Below are 20559 nucleotides of genomic sequence, written 5' to 3'. Positions count from 1 at the left end.
TAAAAATTGTAATCCCTATGATAAATTAACTATTTGTGTAGTAGACCAAGTTCTTCAAAGCATGAGCTCCACCAGGGGAAAATATACAAAAGGAGTTTGTGTGTAAAGAAAATAACAAGAAAAGGTTGAAAACCAAGCCGGTCCAACAAACATGGGCAACTTTGTAACCTGAGCTGCAGCCACGAACTTGAGCTGCAGAGACCGGTCAGGGTTGACTGATGTAATGATGTCTCTGTAGGATTTTGATCTCTTTGAGATTGGTTTCTTGGAAGGCACAACAGACAAAAGGTCTCAGTTTAGTCCTCACTGAAGCCTCCACCCGTGATACTGTGAACGAGGCCGGTTTGCACCAAACACACAAATCAGGAAGCCGACTCGGTTATCTGGATAGCCTATATCCCAGGTTCCTTTTCCAATGCAGTTTGGAATCTCCTTGCAAGCACTATGGGCTTTTTCCCTCATCTGATTGGAGGTGGTGGTGGTGGTGGTGTGGAATAGAGAAAGGAGCAACATCAGTTGCAGATGCCTCTTTTTGGGTGAATAATATATTCTTTCACGAAGTAATGCTATCTTGACAGGCAGGACCATTTGAACCTGATTCAGGAGAAGAGACCTGTCTGCTTTTTCCTCTGCGACCTTTAGTAGGTTGATGCTGCCTGTCTTCTCTTTTAATAAATTGCAACAAAGCTCTTCCAGTACAAGAATCCATAAAGCAGGACAGGGCTGTAGACAAACTACAAAAACCAGCTTCCCAGCACAGCTCCTGTGTTAACATTTCAGAATAAAAGCTGGACTCTCCAGTTTCCTTAGAGACGCTTTTCTCTTGATAGTGTCTCTTAGCCCCCACTTCTATTTTGTCTTTATTTTAAGGACATAATTAAAAGGGACCTGGGTGGGTTCTCCTTTAAAACATTGTAAATAAAATGATTTATCTTGTATACAGATAAAATTGCATTACTTAAGTGTGTGCTAGCCTCTTAAAAATGTTACTGACAACATTTAAGAATCGCAATGGAGTCACAGTCCATGTGGGATTTAGCTTTTAAAGTTGATGTGTAAAAATGACCAATTGTCAAAGTGACGAGTGAAAATTCATTATACACTCTAGAAACTTAGGTCCAAAACAACCAGGGTAGCAGCAAGGATCACTGTGGAGCACCAAGTTAAGTAGTTATCCTGTGTGTAGGTACCGTGATGTTAAAAAACAAACAAAAAAACAAACAAACAAAAAACAAACAAAAGAAAGCCTCTTTACTAAAAATCACTCACCAACAGATGAGACCTTTACCCATGACAGTCAGAAAGTGCATGAAATGAATGACTCGAGGGACCAGTCCCTTCAGGCCCCAGCGACTGGTGCCTGGCCAAGGATGAGGGAGGGGGGGGGGTGGGCACCGTTGCTCACGCGCTTGAACTCCCATTTTATTTTGCTTTCTGCTGAATATCATACATTAAATTTGTAGATTGCAAAAAAAAAAAGTGAACCATGGAATATTAGAATTTAAAATACAAATAATGATTTTTTTTTTTTAGCTATATACCCAGCAAATTTCAAGAGGCTACAGACAAGTAAACAATCAGCAAATGTTTGGTTATTCCAGTATTTGGGAATCCTCGGGAGCTAGAGCTCTTTCCTCTCCACTCCTGCTGGTACTCTTGTTAGAGCCACAGATCTAACCATTTGACTGACTGACGCCCCTTGGAGCCAGCGACGTTCAGCCCTCCTGGCTGGCTGCATTCATGAAATGACTCAGCATCTATTTTTACGTATAAAACCCCAAGAACCATAAAGATGTGTGGTAGGACCTGGGATGGAGAAAACCTCTCAGAGAGACGGGGTTCCGTTTTACCTGTAGGCTGCTGGATCTTAAAGGTGGAGGCTTGGGAACTGTCATAATACAGTCACAGCGAGTCCTTGAGAAAGATGACTCTGGGAATGTGACTTTGGGCACTAAGCACAGAGAGAAGGAAGCTGAGAAGTCTTAAAAAAGATACCAACCCAGGAAAAATGACTAAAGGTGGTCTCTCCTCATTTGGGGTCAAATGTTGTGGGAGAAGGGATTTCTTTAGTTATTTTTCTCTATCTTGACCTTATTGCTTCTATTGGATTAAATATGAGGCTCCTTAACTAAGTGTACAGGTATTGCCTGTTTTTATTTAGGCATCGTATCTTCACCAGCATACCTAGCCCAGTGTCTGACACATAGCGCATGCTTGATACACATTTATAAAGCTGTGTTGAAGTGTATGCATTATGCATAGAGGACAGCCAATCACGTACACTGTAATTTAAGTCACCAGTCCCTTTCTGTCACATTGTATGTGTGCCACTCAGAAAGCCCCTCCAAATGGCATCTCCTGCTTTCTTAGCCACCACCCTATTTCATCTCTGATATCTCCTAAGAGTCTAGGGCTGAACTCTGGGGCCAACTGACCACCACAGTACAATAAGGTTTCATTGAACTGAAAATGTATTGAAAGGCACTGAGTTACTGAATGTGATAATGATAGAGGTCCTAAGTTTTAATAGAAAACATAAAAAGTGTTAAAGTTTATACAATTGTGGGGGTTAAAACTGAAATTCCAGATAAGATGTAAATGTGTATGTATCATTTTACAAAATGAGCCCTTGAAACATGTTTCCCGAGTTGGTTCCCATGGTGAGAAGGTGGCTCACAGCCATCTCAATCAATCCCTTGGCTAGAAGCAGTCCGTCTCTCTCCCTGAGAGCCTCTCGTATCTGTCGAGTTTTTGTAGGCCAGTCCCATTTCTGGCTTCCAAATCACACCACACCTTCTGGTCTTTGTCCAGCTATCTACCCTGGGCCTCAAATCAGGATGTGTCCCTATGTCGCCACTGTTGTGGTCCTCCCAATATGAGATCCTCTTTATTGTCTTTGGGTGCTTGACATTAACTCACTGTGTGATCCCTTCCAAGTTGTTTGGGTTTTGTTATTGGTCCTCAGCTTTCTTGTTCAGGCTTTACTTCTTCCTGGCCTCATTTCTATCGCCACAAAGTATCTGCCTGAGGACTTGACCTCATTCGCTGGACATCAGCATTCACATCCTGTCCTTGCTCGCTGCCTTCTTAGCTTTGAATCTCTGATATCTTTCCAATCACTTAGATTCTGGGAGATGGTCATTTGAATCTGGTCCAACTGATGCCGACCTGGAAATGTTCAACAGGTTAACAGCCACCAAATTTGGATTAAATCTGGTGTAAACATCCCAAAGTGGGTTCATAATGATTCTCGGTTACATCAGTACTTTCCATTGTTTGGCTTTATTCATCAGCCTTGTTTGAGATCTAGTCATGTGGTGGCATGTAGCTGTAGAGTCTACATGCTCGTGGCTGCATACCATGTCACTGTGTGGACACCACAGTGCAGCTTTGTTGGGCATCTACATCTGGATGGGACTGCTGAGTAATAGGGGATGCACATATTCATTTTTTATAGATAACGGCAGTCATCCAGAGTGACAGAATCAAAGGTCTCATCTACCAGCAATGACTGAGATTGCAACTCTGCTACATCCTCACCAGCACTTGTATATTCTGTCTCTGGTGACAGCCATTTGGTGGATGTGATTTTATCATCTTTTATTTCGATCCAGATATCTGGAGTATAGGATAGAAGTTCCTTGGAAATACTTTAAACCGGTATCTCCTCATGATCTGGGATGCTAGCTTTTACAGTGTCTTTTAAATAGCATCAAGTCTCTCTCGGTCTGTCTCTCTCCTTTTAAAGGACAAGAGGCTTCATAAATCAGGAATAAGGTTACTCTAGCCACTTTCAAGTTACTCTATTTTAGTCTTAAAATTAAATTAACATGAAGACACAATAAGCTGGTGCTTCTTTTTAAAATTAACTCAAAAATAATAAAGTCTTATTCTAAACCAGGGGTCCCCAAACTTTTTACACAGGGGGCCAGTTCACTGTCCCTCAGACCGTTGGAGGGCCGGACTATAAAAAAAAACTATGAACAAATCCCTATGCACACTGCACATATCTTATTTTAAAGTAAAAAAACAAAACGGGAACAAATACAATATTTAAAATAAAGAACAAGTAAATTTAAATCAACAAACTGACCAGTATTTCAGTGGGAACTATGGGCCTGCTTTTGGCTAATGGGATGGTCAATGTGCTCCTCTCACTGACCACCAATGAAAGAGGTGCCCTTTCTGGAAGTGCGGTGGGGGCCAGATAAATGGCCTCAGGGGGCCGCATGCGGTCCGCGGGCTGTAGTTTGGGGACCCCGTTCTAAACCATATCCTTAACTCGGAGACATAAAGATCACTCTGTACCAAAAAAAAAAAAAAAAAAAAGTTCTATAACCTCTATGATGGCCACTGATGAAAAGGAGTAACAGCCAACTTTAAAGCAGCCTTTTTGTGTGTTGTGGCGCCTTGAAACCCACGGTAACCTTTAACCCCACTGAAGGATACATGGTGATCCCTGGTTCCATGCGTGAAATCATGGACATAAGTAAGGGAAATATGGGAGATAGATTTACTGTCTTCATGGGTCTTTCAGATCTGGGAAAACATCATTAATCCATAAATAAAAATTAGAGAAAAGTTAAAGTGAATATGTAATCGATTGTTAAATAGATGCTGTCATTATAATTGCTAGTCATTGATAATATTTTATCATGAAGCATTGTAAATTTTTGTTTGTTTCCCACATTAGACACAAATTCCATGAAGACAGAGACCACACCTATCTCCTTTATTACTGTCTTCTCTGTGCTGTATTGTGCCTGATCATAGTATAGAGCTCAAAAATATTTAGGCAATTAAACCGCAGGAAGATAAAACATGAGTTAGAATAAATAGCCAGGGGAAAATGTAATGATTTAAGTAGGGACAAAGGAAAAGGAGGGTGTTCTGACACTAGTGTTTCCTTCTATTGCTATCATCCTGTGTGTGTGTGTGGGGGGGGGGGGGGGGACAGAGACAGACAGAGACAGAAAGAGGGACAGACAGGAAGGGAAAGAGATGAGAACTATCAATTTTTTGTTGCGGCTCCTTAGTTGTTCATTGATTGCTTTCTCATATGTGCCTTGTCCTGGAGAGCTATAGCAGAGTGAGTGACCCCTTGCTCAAGCCAGTGACCCTGGGCTTCAAGCCAGCGACTTTGGGCTCAAGCTGGTGACCCTTGCTCAAATGATATGAGCCAGAGCTCAAGCCAGCGGCCATGGGATTTTGAACCTGGGTCTTCCGCATCCCAGTCTGACGCTCTATCCACTACACCACCACCTGGTCAGGCTGTGTGTGTGTGTGTTTTTAATTCACATACTTATCTTGATTCATTCCCCCAGAAAATGATGTATGTTTATAGGACTCAATGAAATATATCACATATTCAAAAGAAATAGCCTTGTTTACAAACAAACCATTATGTTTACAGATTACAAATAAAACAGAAAGACAAAGATCCAAGTGGAGGGGTGAAGCCCACCAGCGGAGCTTCAGTCAGGAATCAGGATAAGGAAGGACAAGAATCAGGGAGAGCAAGGCGTGCTGCTCCTGTGGCTACTGGGCTTACACATGCTGCTATCACATGCAGACTGGAAGCTGGGGAATGTAGGTCTTCTCTGCTTATCAAAAGAAGAACAAAGGGGCTGTGGCTTGTTGCTTGGGACTACAGTTGTGGCCTAGGGAAGCTGCGGAACACACCCCTAGCTTTATAAACAGTTACTGAGCCCATCGTTACCACTTGTGGGCTTGGATCTTGGATCTCCCCAATAGCACCAGGAAGAAGGAGCATAAGCCCCTATTAGAGATTAGGTTAAACTGGGAGTTCTGGGTGGGGAGTAGAGTAGAAGCAACACCAGAACCTTTAAATAAGGAGAGGGGAAGAGAGTGGTATGGAAGGAGGGAGAGAAAGAGAGGAAAGTCTAAAAAAAAGTAAATATACATAAAATTTCCAAAGCACAAGGACACTTAATACTAGGTGAAGGTAAAGAAGAATATAATGACAAAAAAGAAAAACTACAGGTCATTCTCATAAGTGAATATAAATTTAAAAATTTAAATAGAATATGTACAAATTATATATCAATGTATTTTTAAAAAGCACTATGGATTAGAGTATGTCAGGAATGCAGTGGTGGTTCAACATCTGAAAATCTATGAATATCATCTATTATACAAGTAGATTAAAGGAATGAAGCCAGATTATTATCTCAATAGATGCGGAATACTTTATAAATGCCAACATACAATCTTGATTTGAAAAAGAAAAACCCATCAGCCACAGATAACAGGACCAGAGATATTTCCAGCTGAGAAATGCTACTCACTTGCTGGCTGGGGGCCCCAAGCAATAAAGACCTGAACCATGTGGGTTTATGAACTTGGCATTAGGAATTGAAGTGACTTTCCCAAGTGGACAGCAGAGCTAACATGTCCTCTCCTTGATGTCTCGGGCCGCCATATGCAATCTGAGGAGTAAGTAGGTAGACCTGGTCTACAGCAGTAGGAGGAGCCCTGAAGCCCCAGAGAGGAGAGAGCTTCCTCGGTTCTTGATAACCTTCCATTTCTGACGAAACTCCCCAATTCAAGTTAGCGTCACGTCCAACTAAACTTCGTTTCCTGTTGTGTATTTTATTAAATATCTACATTCTTACAATTATCTTCTTCCCACTCTCCTTAACTTGAGCTTCTGACGTTGCATTCTAAACGATTGTTTAGAAAAGATATAATGATGGAATCTCTAAATCAATAATCAATACCCAAGGTGAAAACATATTTTAATAGCCAGCGAGGTAGAATGTAGCTTCTGAATACTTAGGAAATAGTTTTGGTCTCTGGTAAAACTCTATAATAGATTTAAAAGACAATAATTTGTGATTTGGGAAAAAATAAACTTGTAACTATTCACTGTTGCATTTTAACTTCTTCTCTCCACTGCTATCTACAGATGGAAGACCAGTGATTTATAGATAAGGACCAGCAAATTGCCAGTTTGCAAGGGGCAATTGTTAGACTTTCAGAAATTGTTAGTTGTTTATTAATCACAGCCATTTTAAAAAGTTGAACTATATAAATTTATAATGCAATAATGTATTAAAAACAAAGGAAACAAATACTCAAAACTCGCCACTTCCTGTTAAAGACATTTTATTATCACCTGTGCTTCTAGATTATTTTCATCTATTGTATCTGTAGGGTAAAGATACCACAGAAAGGTACTACATATCCCTTCCTAATTCCATGTTCAGTGATGCCAGGCTGGCTACTTGACATTGGCCATGATAGGAATATTAACTCCACAGAAATCAATAAATACTATATCTCAAAGCTTGGTTTATTGTCTTGGTGATTGTTCAGATTTTAAAGTGTGATGCAGAAAATACTAATAATGCATATTAAGAAAAAAGTAGGGTTGTGTCTAGAGCTGTTAATATTGTGAATACTACAGACACTGGAGGAAGTATTCTATAGAATTTAGAAACTATTATCCAACTTAGTGAAGAATTGCTTATGTTATTGATGAGCAAGTAGATCTGTAACATATATCTCTGCTGTTTCACTTTGTCTTACTCATTAACATAAATAAAAATATCAACCACATCTACATGCAAACTACATTTATTCATCAACTGCAGCCACCAATCAGCTACAGAGACAGGAATTCAAGCAAAAATCAACACAAGCATTCTGTGAGAATCAGTTGGCCAAATAAAGGGTATTATGTATTTTCTTCTTATTAATTATATATTTTATTATTATTAAAATTTTATTATTTGTAAATTGTATGCCACACAGCCATTATAGCAATAAAAATTGATAAGTATATTATATATGTAATTATTTTCCCAGAAGAACCCTGGAAGGGCTCTATTGAAATTACATAGGAAATGAAATTTTTGGAGACCGAAAATAGTCATCTAGCAATTTATTGATCTTGAAGAAGTGAGCATGATTAGGAGAGAGAGGTAAATGAGGGAAAAAAGCAACACCAGCTAAGATTGTGATATACAGAGCAGTGGAGAGAAAGAGACAAGATTTTGCTGTGAAATGTATTATAATTCCCCTATGAGGGATTTTAGTAAATATTGATCTTGTTTTCATCTCTTTAGATGTTTGTGTTTCTTTAGAATGTATACCTAAACTTGGATGGGCCATGAATCAGTTGAATTCTATTTAGGTTACACAAGCATTTTGATAATAAAATTATTATTTGGAGTCAATATGGGTACACTATAAACAAATTATGGCAAACTTGCCTTTGTTCCTCTTCAGATAGGGTAATTACACTAGTATGTCCTACCTAGTAACAACAAAAGCAAGAATAATACAACTATTACTACTCTTGAATATTGTTTTTATATTATTGGCCACTGTCTATATTCTTTACATGGAGCAATTTACTGACTCACCACAACAACTTTATGAGGCAGGTAGAGATATGTAATATCTTCATTTTATAGATTAGAAAACAGACCCAGAAAAGTGGAGTAACTTGCTCCAAAGCACATAGCTAGCAAAGTCTAGTCCGATTAGAATCCAGGCAATCCAGCTCTAAAGGTTGCCCTGTTAGGGTGTTAACAGAGCTAATGCTACAAAATCACCAAGCATTAGCAATATAGTGTAATATGTATCTTGTTCTTAGTTCCTAAGAACTAATATCACTTACATCACTCTAAAGGTAGCTCTCTGTCGGGATGTTGGGAAGCTGCCTGTATCGACTTTCCTTGACTGATTTCATAAAAGCTTTTATTGAGCAAAATGATTGTTTCACAGAATGTCACAGACATTTCAGGAGAGACGGTGATGTATAAAACATGAGTCCATCTTTGAGAAGCTCAAAATACAGACATTCACTATTTCATTAATCTTTTCAATGAAGTCAACAAACGACTCAAACGTGCCATCAAACTGGGACAGGATTTAAAATAATTCGAAAAGCATCCTACCAGTTTTCCCCAATATTCTGAAGCTAAGAAGTGTCATAGGGAATAAATGTAAAAGTTTGCATTATAGTCCAAATCAATTCATAAATTCGTGACTGGAAAAACCCTGCATTTATAGCAGCTTTTATATAGCGTATCTAGAGGTTTTAGGATTAACCTCAGGTCTAAAGTGCTGTTAAAATTTGTGAGTTGCTCTTAGCTTACAGTAATAGGAATAACATGACCAGAATGAGAAGAAGAGCTTTTCTTTTCCCTTGGAGCTCTGCAATGGTCAGTCATCTTGACGGCATTCTTTTCCACTCTGGCTGTAATATTTTAAGAAGGACGTTGAAAAAAGCGACAGGGACAAATAAAAAAGGATAACTAAACCAAGACATATGAAGAGTGACTGAAGGAACTGGGAAGCTGAGCCTGGACAAGGAGGCCTCAGAGAGTATAATGGCATCAGATTCCAAAATATATGGAGGGTTGTCATGAGAAAGAAGTCAATTTCCAGAAGATAAAACCAACCAACCACCTAAAAGTTATATTTCAGGTTAGCAAAAGAAAGTTTGAAGTGTTGAGCTATTAAAAAATGGATTGGTGGCCGTAGCCAGTTGGCTCAGTGGCAGAGTGTCTGTCCAGTGTGTGGAAGTCCTGGGTTTGATTCTTGATCAGGGCACACAGGAGAAGTGACCATCTGCTTCTCCACCCCTCCCCCTCCCCCTTCTCTGTCTCTCTGCTTCTCTTTCTCTCTTCCTCTCCAGCATCCATGGCTCAAATGGTTTGAACAAGTTGGCCCCAGGCATGGAGGATGACTCCATGACCTCACCTCAGGTGCTAAAATAGCTCGATTGCTGAGCAATGGAGCAACAACCCAGATGGGCAGAGCATCCCAGGTAGTGGGCTTGCCAGGTGGATTCTGGTACCAGCGCAAGCAGTAGTCTGTCTCTCTGACTGCCTGCTTCTCACTTAATTAAAAAAAATTGATTGGGCTTTGATGGGCCATAGAAAGAGGTCCTAGAGAGGATGTTGTGAGGAAGATGGCTTGGGGTGAGCTATTGAACTGCCTCCCGTTGAATGCATCTTCCAAAATTAAATCCCATGATTTATAACGGCAAGACACTAACAATTCCCTAAAGCTTTAAAACAGATATATGCAGAAAGAAGACCATTGTTTCCCTAATACACAAAAACTATACAATTAACCTGAGTAGTAATTATCTCTATATTTCTCTTAGAAGCAAAAGAAACAGTGACCTTTCGGTCACGAAAGAAGAAATAAGTGGCGCGTGTAATTGACTTTGTGCATAGAAAGCCTGGGAACTAGAGTGTATGTCCCAGGGATCTACTCCACGGAGAGCAGGGGGCTGTTTTGATATGGAGAAGTGAACAGAGAAGGAATACAACAAGGTTTATGCCTCACACAGCTTTAAATCCTTCAGCGCAATGCCCAGCGGCCATAGGAAAGCAACACACATTGGCTAAGGCTTTCCTGAGCAAATCACTCTTGACTGGATAAATGCTACATTGGTGCCCTGCCTCTGGAGCGCGGGCCTCAGTCCTCCTCTGCAAAGAGCATTTGGCTTCAAGGAAGAGGAAGAAAATGCAACCAGAACAACAGCAGCAAGAAGACAGGCACATGGATCTTCAGGTAATTTCCACAAACCAACTTAGTGTCATTGGCAAGCATTCACCTAAAGGTGGAGTATTGAGAGAGAATCCCACGGATGCCAGAAAAAGCCAGAGGGAGCCAGCCAGTAGAAGAGATTGCTCTTGCCTTGCTGAAAACAGGGGAAAAGAATAAGAGACAGAGCCTGCAACCCAGACAGACCTTGGCCTAGCCCACAAAAGCCCGATAAAGTCCCAACCATGCCACACAACTTATTAACAGTTGTTCCTCCCCCACTAACGGACCAGCTTCCACTAGTCTCAAGCATTCTTTCTGACTTAATTCATTAATATTTCCTTCTTTTTCTGGAGTGGTTAGAGCCTCAGGGAATCTCTCTCTCCTCCCCTTCCCTCCTTGCCTCCATCCCCCACCCCCAACCAGTGGGGCATTGAATAGGAGCCAGAGTGTTGTCTTGTGTAAAGAGAAATGGCAAAACCACAAATTGCAGAAAATCGTTACTGCCAAAAATCGAAGGGAACACACAACATCACCGCGCCTCTTAAAAAGCAATTGCGCATTTTACAGGGCTCTGGATAATTCAGGTTTGTTTGGCAACATTCTCACCCATCCCACCCAGAAGACAACCCAGAGGCAGTGGTCCCAAACAATATGTGTGGTTGAAAAGAAACAGAAACTGTGGGTTCCGGTCTTTCCAGGGGCCCGGTATGGCCCGGTGTAGTTCCGTTTTCTTCTATCGTGTAGTTGTAAGTTTAAGGTGCCCAGTCTGCCCCCAGAACCCCAGCGACTCCCACGGAAACAGAGGAAGCCTCCAGTAATTTAAGACAAATCCCTTAACAGTACAATGCATTTCTTTATATGGTAAAATCTTTCTGAAACATTATCTTATGCGATGATCGCAATGACCCTTTGATGGAAGCAGGATGAACAAACGGTTTCCTTTTCCGTCCTCCTACTCATAAAAAAGATTCTTAGAAACACAGGGGTTAACTAACATTCCCAACAGGATATGGGTGCTGAGGGATTGATCTGGGACTCAGACAGGAGCCTTCCTACTTGTGATCCTGAGAGATTCCTTCCATCACCCACCCTCTTTCTCCAGGGAGGCAATATCATGGCTTCCTGACTTAGTGAAGGAGCCCCGCCCACAGGGGCGTCGGGATTTTATGCAGCCCTTCTGCATTTCCAGGTCCTTTCCTTGGAAAACTTTTTTTGCCATTCACAGGATCAAGGCTCCTCTGAATGGAGCGCTGATGAGGTTGTTTTCCACGTGCATTGCTTGTATAATGCAATTTTCATTAGGATATAGTATCAGCTCCTGAGGGGCTGATGCAGTCCGGCTGCCAAAATGAAACTGAGTCACAATTGCCTGGTGATTTTAATGTGTTTCCAGGAGTCCCGGGTCAGACCAACCTTCCACCAATTGCTTGGAGATGACGTGGAGAGGTGTGTGTGACCCGTTTGGTCTGGCTATTGTAAACTCCTAGCACACATTTTCTTCTCAGAATATTTACTGATAACGTGGGTCACCAACCACTTTGTATTTGCTTGAGAAAAAACAGTGAAAATAAAATGATCACAGATTCACCCCTCTAAGGAAGAATAGCTGGACTCCCATCACCCCCAAGTCTAAGGTACTTTCAACCAAAATCGTGACAAAGAGATCTTGAGGCCATTGTCATACATGTGTTTCTAGTTGCATATTTGCTGATAATGATTTAAAACGTTGCCTCAATGACCGTTCATCTAATTTTCAGCCTGGACATATAGCAACTATCTTTTAGTATTTAAAATGAAATCACTGAAAACCAGTGGCAAGCCCAAATAAGCAGAAACGGTGTAAGCAGAGCTACAAAATATGAATAGACAGGGAAATAGACCCACAGGCAGATTCTCCCGAATAGTTGTTATGTTCAAAAGGAAACTTACAGTCAAAGGTTAACATTTGTACATATAAAATACTCATAATAGCACTTCTCATAGAAATCTAACATGACTTCGTCGGTAATAGCAGCTTAAAATATTCATAACATGCAGGTGTCTTGATAATGTAATAAAGACCAAAGCAATATCCTGCAGAGATTGACATTTTAAAATATTCCGGTGAATGCATAATACTTTGATGTAATATTTGAATGGTTTTAAGGGTGAATGTTTCTCATGCTGATGTTTGAATATTTGGTGTGCAGCAGTGGGATCAATTTATTCTAAAGAGAATGTAAACATTATTTTATTTAAAAAAGAAAAAGAGAGAGAAACATTTTTATCTTAATTCCCAATTCCAATCACTCAGGTCATACTTGAAAATACTCAGAACTTTCAGTTTTAAACCTGGTGTGATTTTATTTGGTCTTTAGAATAAAGGGTGTTTATAATTTGGGTATGGATCCTGGAAAAGCCAAGAGTAAAGAAACGTGATACATGGGCAATTTGTTCTAGAAAGAACACTGGTCTACAGAGTAGCCTCAGTGCAATACACACAAGAAGGAATGATCAAGATCGTGAAACAGTCTGGGAGTGTGAGGAGCAGCCCGGCCAAGAGTCATAAATCAGTCAGCCATTGGAGAGAACCTGAATATTCAAATGTGTGGTGTCATGTGGTCATAACGTCTGAAAGACTATCGCCTCATGTTTTCATCTGCACCATTTTCTAGTTTTTTTAGACGCAATACAGTCTCAGGCACAATCAAGCTCAATTCGCTTCTCCAACGGTTTATAAAATGCTGCACAGTTCTATACACACCAAGAGTGGTGGGGGGGCATTAGCTCAAATCATGGCTGCATTTGTTGTCTCAGACTTTAGAAAATGGAGCGCTGTGAGGCGGGAGCCTTAAAGACTAGGTTTTAGGAGTCACAACTGAGAGGTAGACACTGTTCAAGGCAGAAATGTACTTACATTTTGCTGCAGGTGAAATGTCTGTCTTTAAAGGGTAGCTTCTGAAACAAAGGGAGAAAGAAAAGCGTATTAAAAAATTGGACGGTAACCAATTCAAAATGAAAAAAGGCACTGAATCGCCTTTGAAGGTGCAGCCACTGACTGAGAAAAATGAGAAGTTGAGAGCTGAAAACATATTTATTGGGACACTTCTCTGAGGTACAAAGAGCTTCCTTCCAGAAAGAAAATATATGAGTCAACTGTCATATTTCATTGCATATTCAGCTCCCTGCCCTCGAATGTTCTAGAATTTCGAGATCACTTGATGTTCCCTTTGTCTCCCAGGTCTGAGCCTGGGTGAGAGCAAATCTGGGGAGTCTAGTGCCTAGTCCACTGGCTTAGATTCATTATTTTCTTGCTTCTGGTTCATATTAACATTGTACCTTGTTCTTGTAGCCCCAGTACTATACATTGTTCCATTATATAAAACTCCTCCCCCAAATCATGATTTTCTTAATTCATACTTTATTGGGATAAGTGGACTAGTTTCTTCTGGGGAGTTGTGGGGTGGGGGTGAGGGGGCAGGAATTAAAGTCAATGCCAGGTTTCCAAATATCATATGATCTCACTTATATGTGGAATCTAATGAACAAAGTGAACTGAGGAATGGAATAGAGGCAGAGGCGGGGTCATAGGGAGCAGAGGGACAGCTGTCAGAGGGAAGGGGCATGAGAGGATGGGACCAGAGAAGGGGAAGGGATTAGTGAAATTATGTATACATAACACATAGATATAGACAATAGGATAGCAAATCCCAGAAGGAAGGGAGGAGGGAATTAGGCGGTGGGGGCAAAGGGGGTGTGATGAAAGACAAGGGGGTGGCGGTGAGGGCGTTATATTAAGTGGGAAGTTGAATCCATGTTAACACAATACATTAAAATTAATAAAAATTAAAAAAAAGAAAATAAAACTGAAAAAAAAAAAAGCAGTAAAAAGAGAGAAACAATGAGACTGTCCCAGTGCTTGAAAGGACTTTGTCAATGTGCTGGCAGCTCACCAGACAAGTCAACTTGGCTCTAAATCAATTGTGTGTGTGTGTGTGTGTGTTTATATCCAAAGAAGTATTTTTCAGGGTAGTAGGTATAACTGGGGATGTCAGTTAAGTCCACAGGACTGATGTGAACTCTTTGCATTCTCAGATTCAAATGGTTCCAGGTTGTTCATCTCCAAGGCCAAACACTCAGGTCACGGTGTCCTCAGACCTTGAAAAAGACCTTGTCATGCTACCTACAGGGATCTGGATAACTCAGCTTAGTCACTTGAGGGGGCAATAGTTTTCCAAACTTTGCCGTTTTTAGTGATAGTATGACTTTGGCTAATTATAGAAGTAACAATAGTGGTTATTTCAAAGAATTGCAGTAAGAGTCAAAGAAGATAATGCAGGTAAAGCAGCAGCATAAGGCTGAATCATAGTCGGGACTTGATACATGCTTGCTGGTGTCTTTCCTGTTATTGTTATTATTATCATCAGAAGGCCAATCTGCAAAACCAAATAAAATATGTCCATGAAATTGGAGGTAGAAAAAAAAAAGTAGCTATGGAGAGTCTTGCTTGGGTCAGAGATCTCCACTCTTGGCCATCAAAGCTATAATGTTATGCTGAATTTCTTCCCTAGATTGCCTTCTGCTAATCTTGAATCTTCCAACTGCTGAGTATAATTTACAGCAATGTCCTCCACTGGAAAAGTCCCTAAAAGTTTTAGCAAGCCACCTGGTTTCTCATTTCCTCTCCACAGAGATAGAGATGGTTGAAGGTATGGCTCCTACATTTACAAACTACTAAATTATTGACCTGCTGGGTCCAAGAAAATAAGGGACAATTTTTCTTTCACAGTGTTTTGCACAAGTTCTTTACTTGGATACATTTTTATTGAGCTGACTTTTTTAGATGAATCCTCCAAGTGTGACTTAGTAAGATGTCCTATGTGTCACTGACGGGAAGAAATTTGGAACATTGTTCTGACCACCACCTGATATATAATTCTCTCCAGTTCTCACCCCTCCAAACAAAAATGTGTCCTGAAAACTCCTCCGAAATTATGTCCCCTTCAGTGCCTTTAAGGAATTTGTTGCTAGGCAACAATTTTAAAACACTCTCGCCTCCTAAGAGAAGTTTTTACTGCTGCCTCAGATAGTGGGTTCTTCTTTAGCCATGAAAGCACTAACAAAATAAACTGTCCATTATTCATGAATTCATTGGACAAGGCCTCTCCATTCGGGCAACAATTTCACAGTGGTATCACTGATTACTTTGAACACTGTTCAGAGCCATCCTTGAGATTCCATTATGTAGCTACCTGCTGCAATTGCACTGATCATTTATCTTGGGGTGACAAAATAAATAAAGCCATTAAGAACAATGGGGTAGCCTGACCTGTGGTGGCGCAGTGGATAAAGCATCGACCTGGAAATGCTGAGGTTGCCGGTTCGAAACCCTGGGCTTGCCTGGTCAAGGCACATATGGGAGTTGATGCTTCCTGCTCCTCCCCCCCTTCTCTCTCTCTGTCTCTCCTCTCTCTCTCTCTCTCTCTCTCTGTCTCTCCCTCTCCTCTCTAAAATGAACAAATAAAAAAAAAAATTAAAAAAAAAAAAAAAAAGAACAATGGGATTGCTGAGGTCTTACAGAACATAGAGGAACGGAAAAACTTGACTTTGCTTTTTGAAGATTATTTCTACATTAGAAAAAGGAAAACCTGAATTCTTAAAGGAGAAAGAGGGTCCTTAAAAATTATTAACTCATCCGCTAAATGTTTATTGAGTGCCTGGTACGTGCAGGACACTGAGCAAGGCCCTAATAACACATTCTCTGCCAAAGGGTAATGTCTGTCTGGTCAGAGAACTGGACAGTTTGGAGGGAGCACATGGTGATTTAATGCCAAATTACAGGGTGGTCAGTGAGGAGGGAAGGTGGTGTTTGCTGTTCCAATCTAGAAAAAGAAACCAGGGAAGTCTAACTGGGGAAGTGTTGGGATAATATCTGAAGAAAAATTCACGTTTAATAGTAATAACAGCTAATATTGCTGAGTGCTTAATGCATCAGGAACTGTCCTATGGGCTTTTACAGGCACTGATCCACCTATGGGCTTTTACAGGCACTGATCCACTTATGACTCATAAGAACCCTAGAGAGGGCAGGAGCGAGGAAGGCCAATGGGGGTTCAACGAGCCCTGGGCACAAGGAACAGGCGGCTTTGTTTCATTTGCCGTATTTTACACATACTGCAGCAAGGACTGTTCTGCCACCACGTAGGAGACTTTAATGGATCGTGGATGGGCTCTTCTGATATCAATCCTGGATCACTCGAATGAGGGAAGCCTCGCCCCTCTGCTCCCACCGTGAGGGTGAGAGGTACATCCTGCATCTCTGCCCTGTGCCACATACACTCAGTATCTCTGAGCCACCTTCAGAGGATGTGAAGGCTGGAAGGTTACCACCCTTGAGTCGTGGTAGCATCGTGGTCTAATTCAGTAGCCGGCTCCACATGGAATGGGCCTTGTCCAAAGCCCCCGAATACCTCCTTTGGTCCCCTCAGTAGGAATCTAGTCTGAGTCTGCTGTGCTCTGATGGTCATTGGAAGCTGGCAATGGGTAGTCTTGAAGCAACTGATTTCTAGGCCAAAGTGTTCCGCTAGGGGATTGTCCGACTGCCTGTCCCTCTCAGCTCCTCACTGGTCTCTATGGCTGATACTCTCTGGTGCTGATCTGTCACTTACAATGGATGCTTATTAAAAAAATAGACAATATAGGAATTTTGTAATGGTTTATGCCAGTGTTTTTCAACTACCAGTCTACAGATAGGTCTGCCACAAATTTCAAGCCTGGTTCATGAAAGAGTTAACCCTCCCTGATGTTGTATAAAGATTATAGACTCAATGATCTTAATCGAATTTGCTTATGTTTAGGGTGATTTCTGCCCTTAGCGGTCCCCAAAATAAAAAGGTTGAAAACCACTGTTCTATGCTGATTAGAATATCTGGCTTAAGTTATTCACTATTTAAAATTTTTACAATTTGTCAAAAATGTCATCAATGTCAGTATAACTGTTCGAATACTATAACACATTGAGTCAAATATCATATATATATATATATATATATACACACACACACACACACACACACACACACCTCTCTATAATATACAATAAGCTGGTTCCTACAAGTCCAAGATGATACATTTCCAGACGAACTGGTTGTCACTTTCTCATTTTGAATATTGAATGAATTTTATTTTACATTAATTTGACTTACTTGCTTATTGCTGTAGTAGGAAAACTTATTCTCTATTATACATATTTCCAGGAGTACTGGGAACCAATGATCTTTTAGATTATTTGGGAAATTAAATTATGATAAACTGCTGCAGTCTTATATAAGATAGAACATGCCAGTTATCAGTTCATAATATATGTTGGGACTGGGGCATTTCCTCTTGACTTTGAGCACGTGTTCTTTAAAACCCAAGACTGTGTGAGGCAGGCATAGGGACCTGAGGCTGAGAGTCCGAGGGTGTCTGTCCCGGGCTCCCATTCTGGAGGTGGAGGCAATAATACCGTGTGTCCGTAAAGTCATGGTGCACTTTTGACCGGTCACAGGAAAGCAACAAAAGACGATAGAAATGTGAGATCTGCACCAAATAAAAGGAAAACTCTCCCAGTTTCATACCTATTCAGTGCAGTTCGATGTGGGCTCCATTTGTTGCCCTACACACTTCCAAACAATAGTGAAGTTCTTGCCACACACGGGTAAGGACATCTGGTGTAACAGAGTGAATAATGTCTGTGATTCTCTGTTTTAAGTGACTAATGTTGCTGATAAGTTCGATGTACACATGTTGCTTCATATAACCCCAAAAGTAAAAGTCTAAGGGTGTCAGATCCGGGGATAGTGGTGGCCATGGCTTGACAGAACCCCTGCCTATCCACCGCTGGGGGATGTTCTATCCAGAAACTCACAAACAATGGTGGCGCAGTGTGGAGGAGCGCCGTCCTGTTGAAAGATGACACCTTCTGGAAATTGTGGCACTGAATACAATTCCAACATGTCAAAATAGGACTTTGCCATCACAGACTGCTCCGCAAAAAAAAAAAAAAAAAAATGGGCCTATCACCTTATCGTGCATCAGGCCACACCAAATGTTCACTTTAGGGTTGTTACATTTGTACTCAACGTAGGCATGAGGATGTTCAGCAGCCCGTATTCGGACGTTTTGGCAATGAACATGTCCACAGATAAGGAAGGTCACTTTATCGCTAAACACAATCTTCTGCAAAAATCTTGCGTCATTGTAGATCTCATGAAGCATATCTGTAGCAAACGTGCATCGTGTGGGTCTATCTGCCAGTTTGATAGCGTACAACAGCTGCAATTTGTACCCCATAAAACAGAGATGTTTCTTTAACACCTTATGAACTGTAGTCTTGCTTAGGTATAATTGTCGAGCACATGCACACATAGATTTTTTAGGGCTCCTTAGGTAGCTATCCCGTATAGCCTCTACAGATTTGTCACTGACTGATGGCCTATCAGATAGGGGTTTCTCCACCAAACTGCTGGTTTCCTTCAACTGCTTATCCCACCGAGTAATGTTATTCCTATGTGGTGGCGCTTCTTTATAAACGCGCCGATATTCACGTTGCACTTTGGTCATGGATTTGAATTTAGCGAGCCACAGAACACACTGAACTTTCCTCTGTACTGTCCACATCTCGACTGGCATGGCCGTGGGCTGCTCTGCTGTATACACGGTGTTACATCATCATCTGCGCATGCACACATGCTGCCACATCATCCAACAGAAACTGGGAGGGTTTTCCTTTTATTTGGTGCAGATTTCACATTTCTATCGTCTTTTGTTGCTTTCCTGTGACCGGTCAAAAGTGCACCATGACTTTACAGACACACTGTATTAAAGGGTCAGGAGTCTGAGTCCTGGCTGTAACCTCTAGCCAGTTATTTATTCTTATCCTTTTTAAGCGTGTGAAAGCACACATACCTTTAGGTACCTCAAATCTTTTGTCTATAAAATGAAAATAAAAGTAACACTGCGCCACTCTTAAGATTTCTGTGCTTGTTGGAAGAATAATACATATAAAGCACTTAGCAGAGACTTTGTTCATTTTGATTGTTTAACATAATATACTAAGGTTGTCTTTTTTGAGTCCAGTCACACCAAAAAATCACTGTCCCAAGTCCTGCATTTTCCATTTGAATCAAAATGTGCTGCATAAGTTCTTTAAATGGTTATAAAACATGCCATCTCCAAACTCAGTTGTCTCTGACCTTGAGTCTTGATTTGACCTGAAGTGGGTTCCTCTTTTTTTTTTTTAAATGTCACAGTAGATTAGTTGTATAAGATTCTTAAGAATTCTATCAACATATCCAATTGCTTCTCTTATGGTATTAGACGTTCACTATCTTTTATTTCCTGTCTGGACTCTACGCCTTCGCCAGCGCCTCAGCTGTATCTCCCAATGCCTTGCCATGTTTACTTATAAACGGCTTCTTGTGTTTTGATTTCTTTTCAGCTTTTAAGCAGTTAAAAAAATCTAATTAAATAAACAATTCTTTTTTTATTACAGAAACTTTGGAAAATACAAAAGAGCATTAAAATGAAGTAAAAGAACTCAGAAGCTCACAGACTTATTTCGAAGCATCTAAAGAAGTAATCGTCTTACCCAACGCTCTACCCCATTTCCCAGAGGTAATTACTATCAATAGTGTGTGAGGGTAACATTCTAAATTGATTTTTATGCTTATGAAAACATACCTACATAAACATTTATACATATCCACAAATATGAAAATTTTTTCAACAAAAACAAGGTCATGCTATGCAGTTTTCAATAATGTGTTTTTACTCTCTTTATATTTTTGTAGGCATGTATTCTAACTTGGTATATATATATAGAGCTCCTCTTTCTTTAGTGGCTAAATAGAAATCCATTTATCAACCTGCTCTAACTTTTTTAACTCACTCCATATTGATGACCATTTAAGGTTGCTTGTGATTTTTTTGCTATGACATTGGTTTTTAGGCTTATGTCCTTATGCTGGAGGGTAGTTCTTAGAGATATGAGTACTTTGTAATAGG

The 20559-nt window shown here is 40.5% G+C and overlaps 1 protein-coding gene across 1 annotated transcript in view; it reads right to left on the bottom strand.

Annotated features, from left to right (window-relative positions):
• ANKFN1 (ankyrin repeat and fibronectin type III domain containing 1) overlaps positions 1–20559 on the bottom strand; it is a 348145-nt gene that overhangs the window by 242549 nt on the left and 85037 nt on the right. Inside the window, exon 2 of the mRNA XM_066366429.1 lies at positions 13430–13470. The gene's annotated coding sequence lies outside the window, so the exon portion shown is untranslated. The remainder of the gene's footprint in view (positions 1–13429; positions 13471–20559) is intronic.

Source organism: Saccopteryx leptura, chromosome 2 (assembly GCF_036850995.1).
Source record: "Saccopteryx leptura isolate mSacLep1 chromosome 2, mSacLep1_pri_phased_curated, whole genome shotgun sequence".
Taxonomy (NCBI): Eukaryota; Metazoa; Chordata; class Mammalia; order Chiroptera; family Emballonuridae; genus Saccopteryx; species Saccopteryx leptura.
This window is presented reverse-complemented; position numbering and strand designations above follow the sequence as displayed.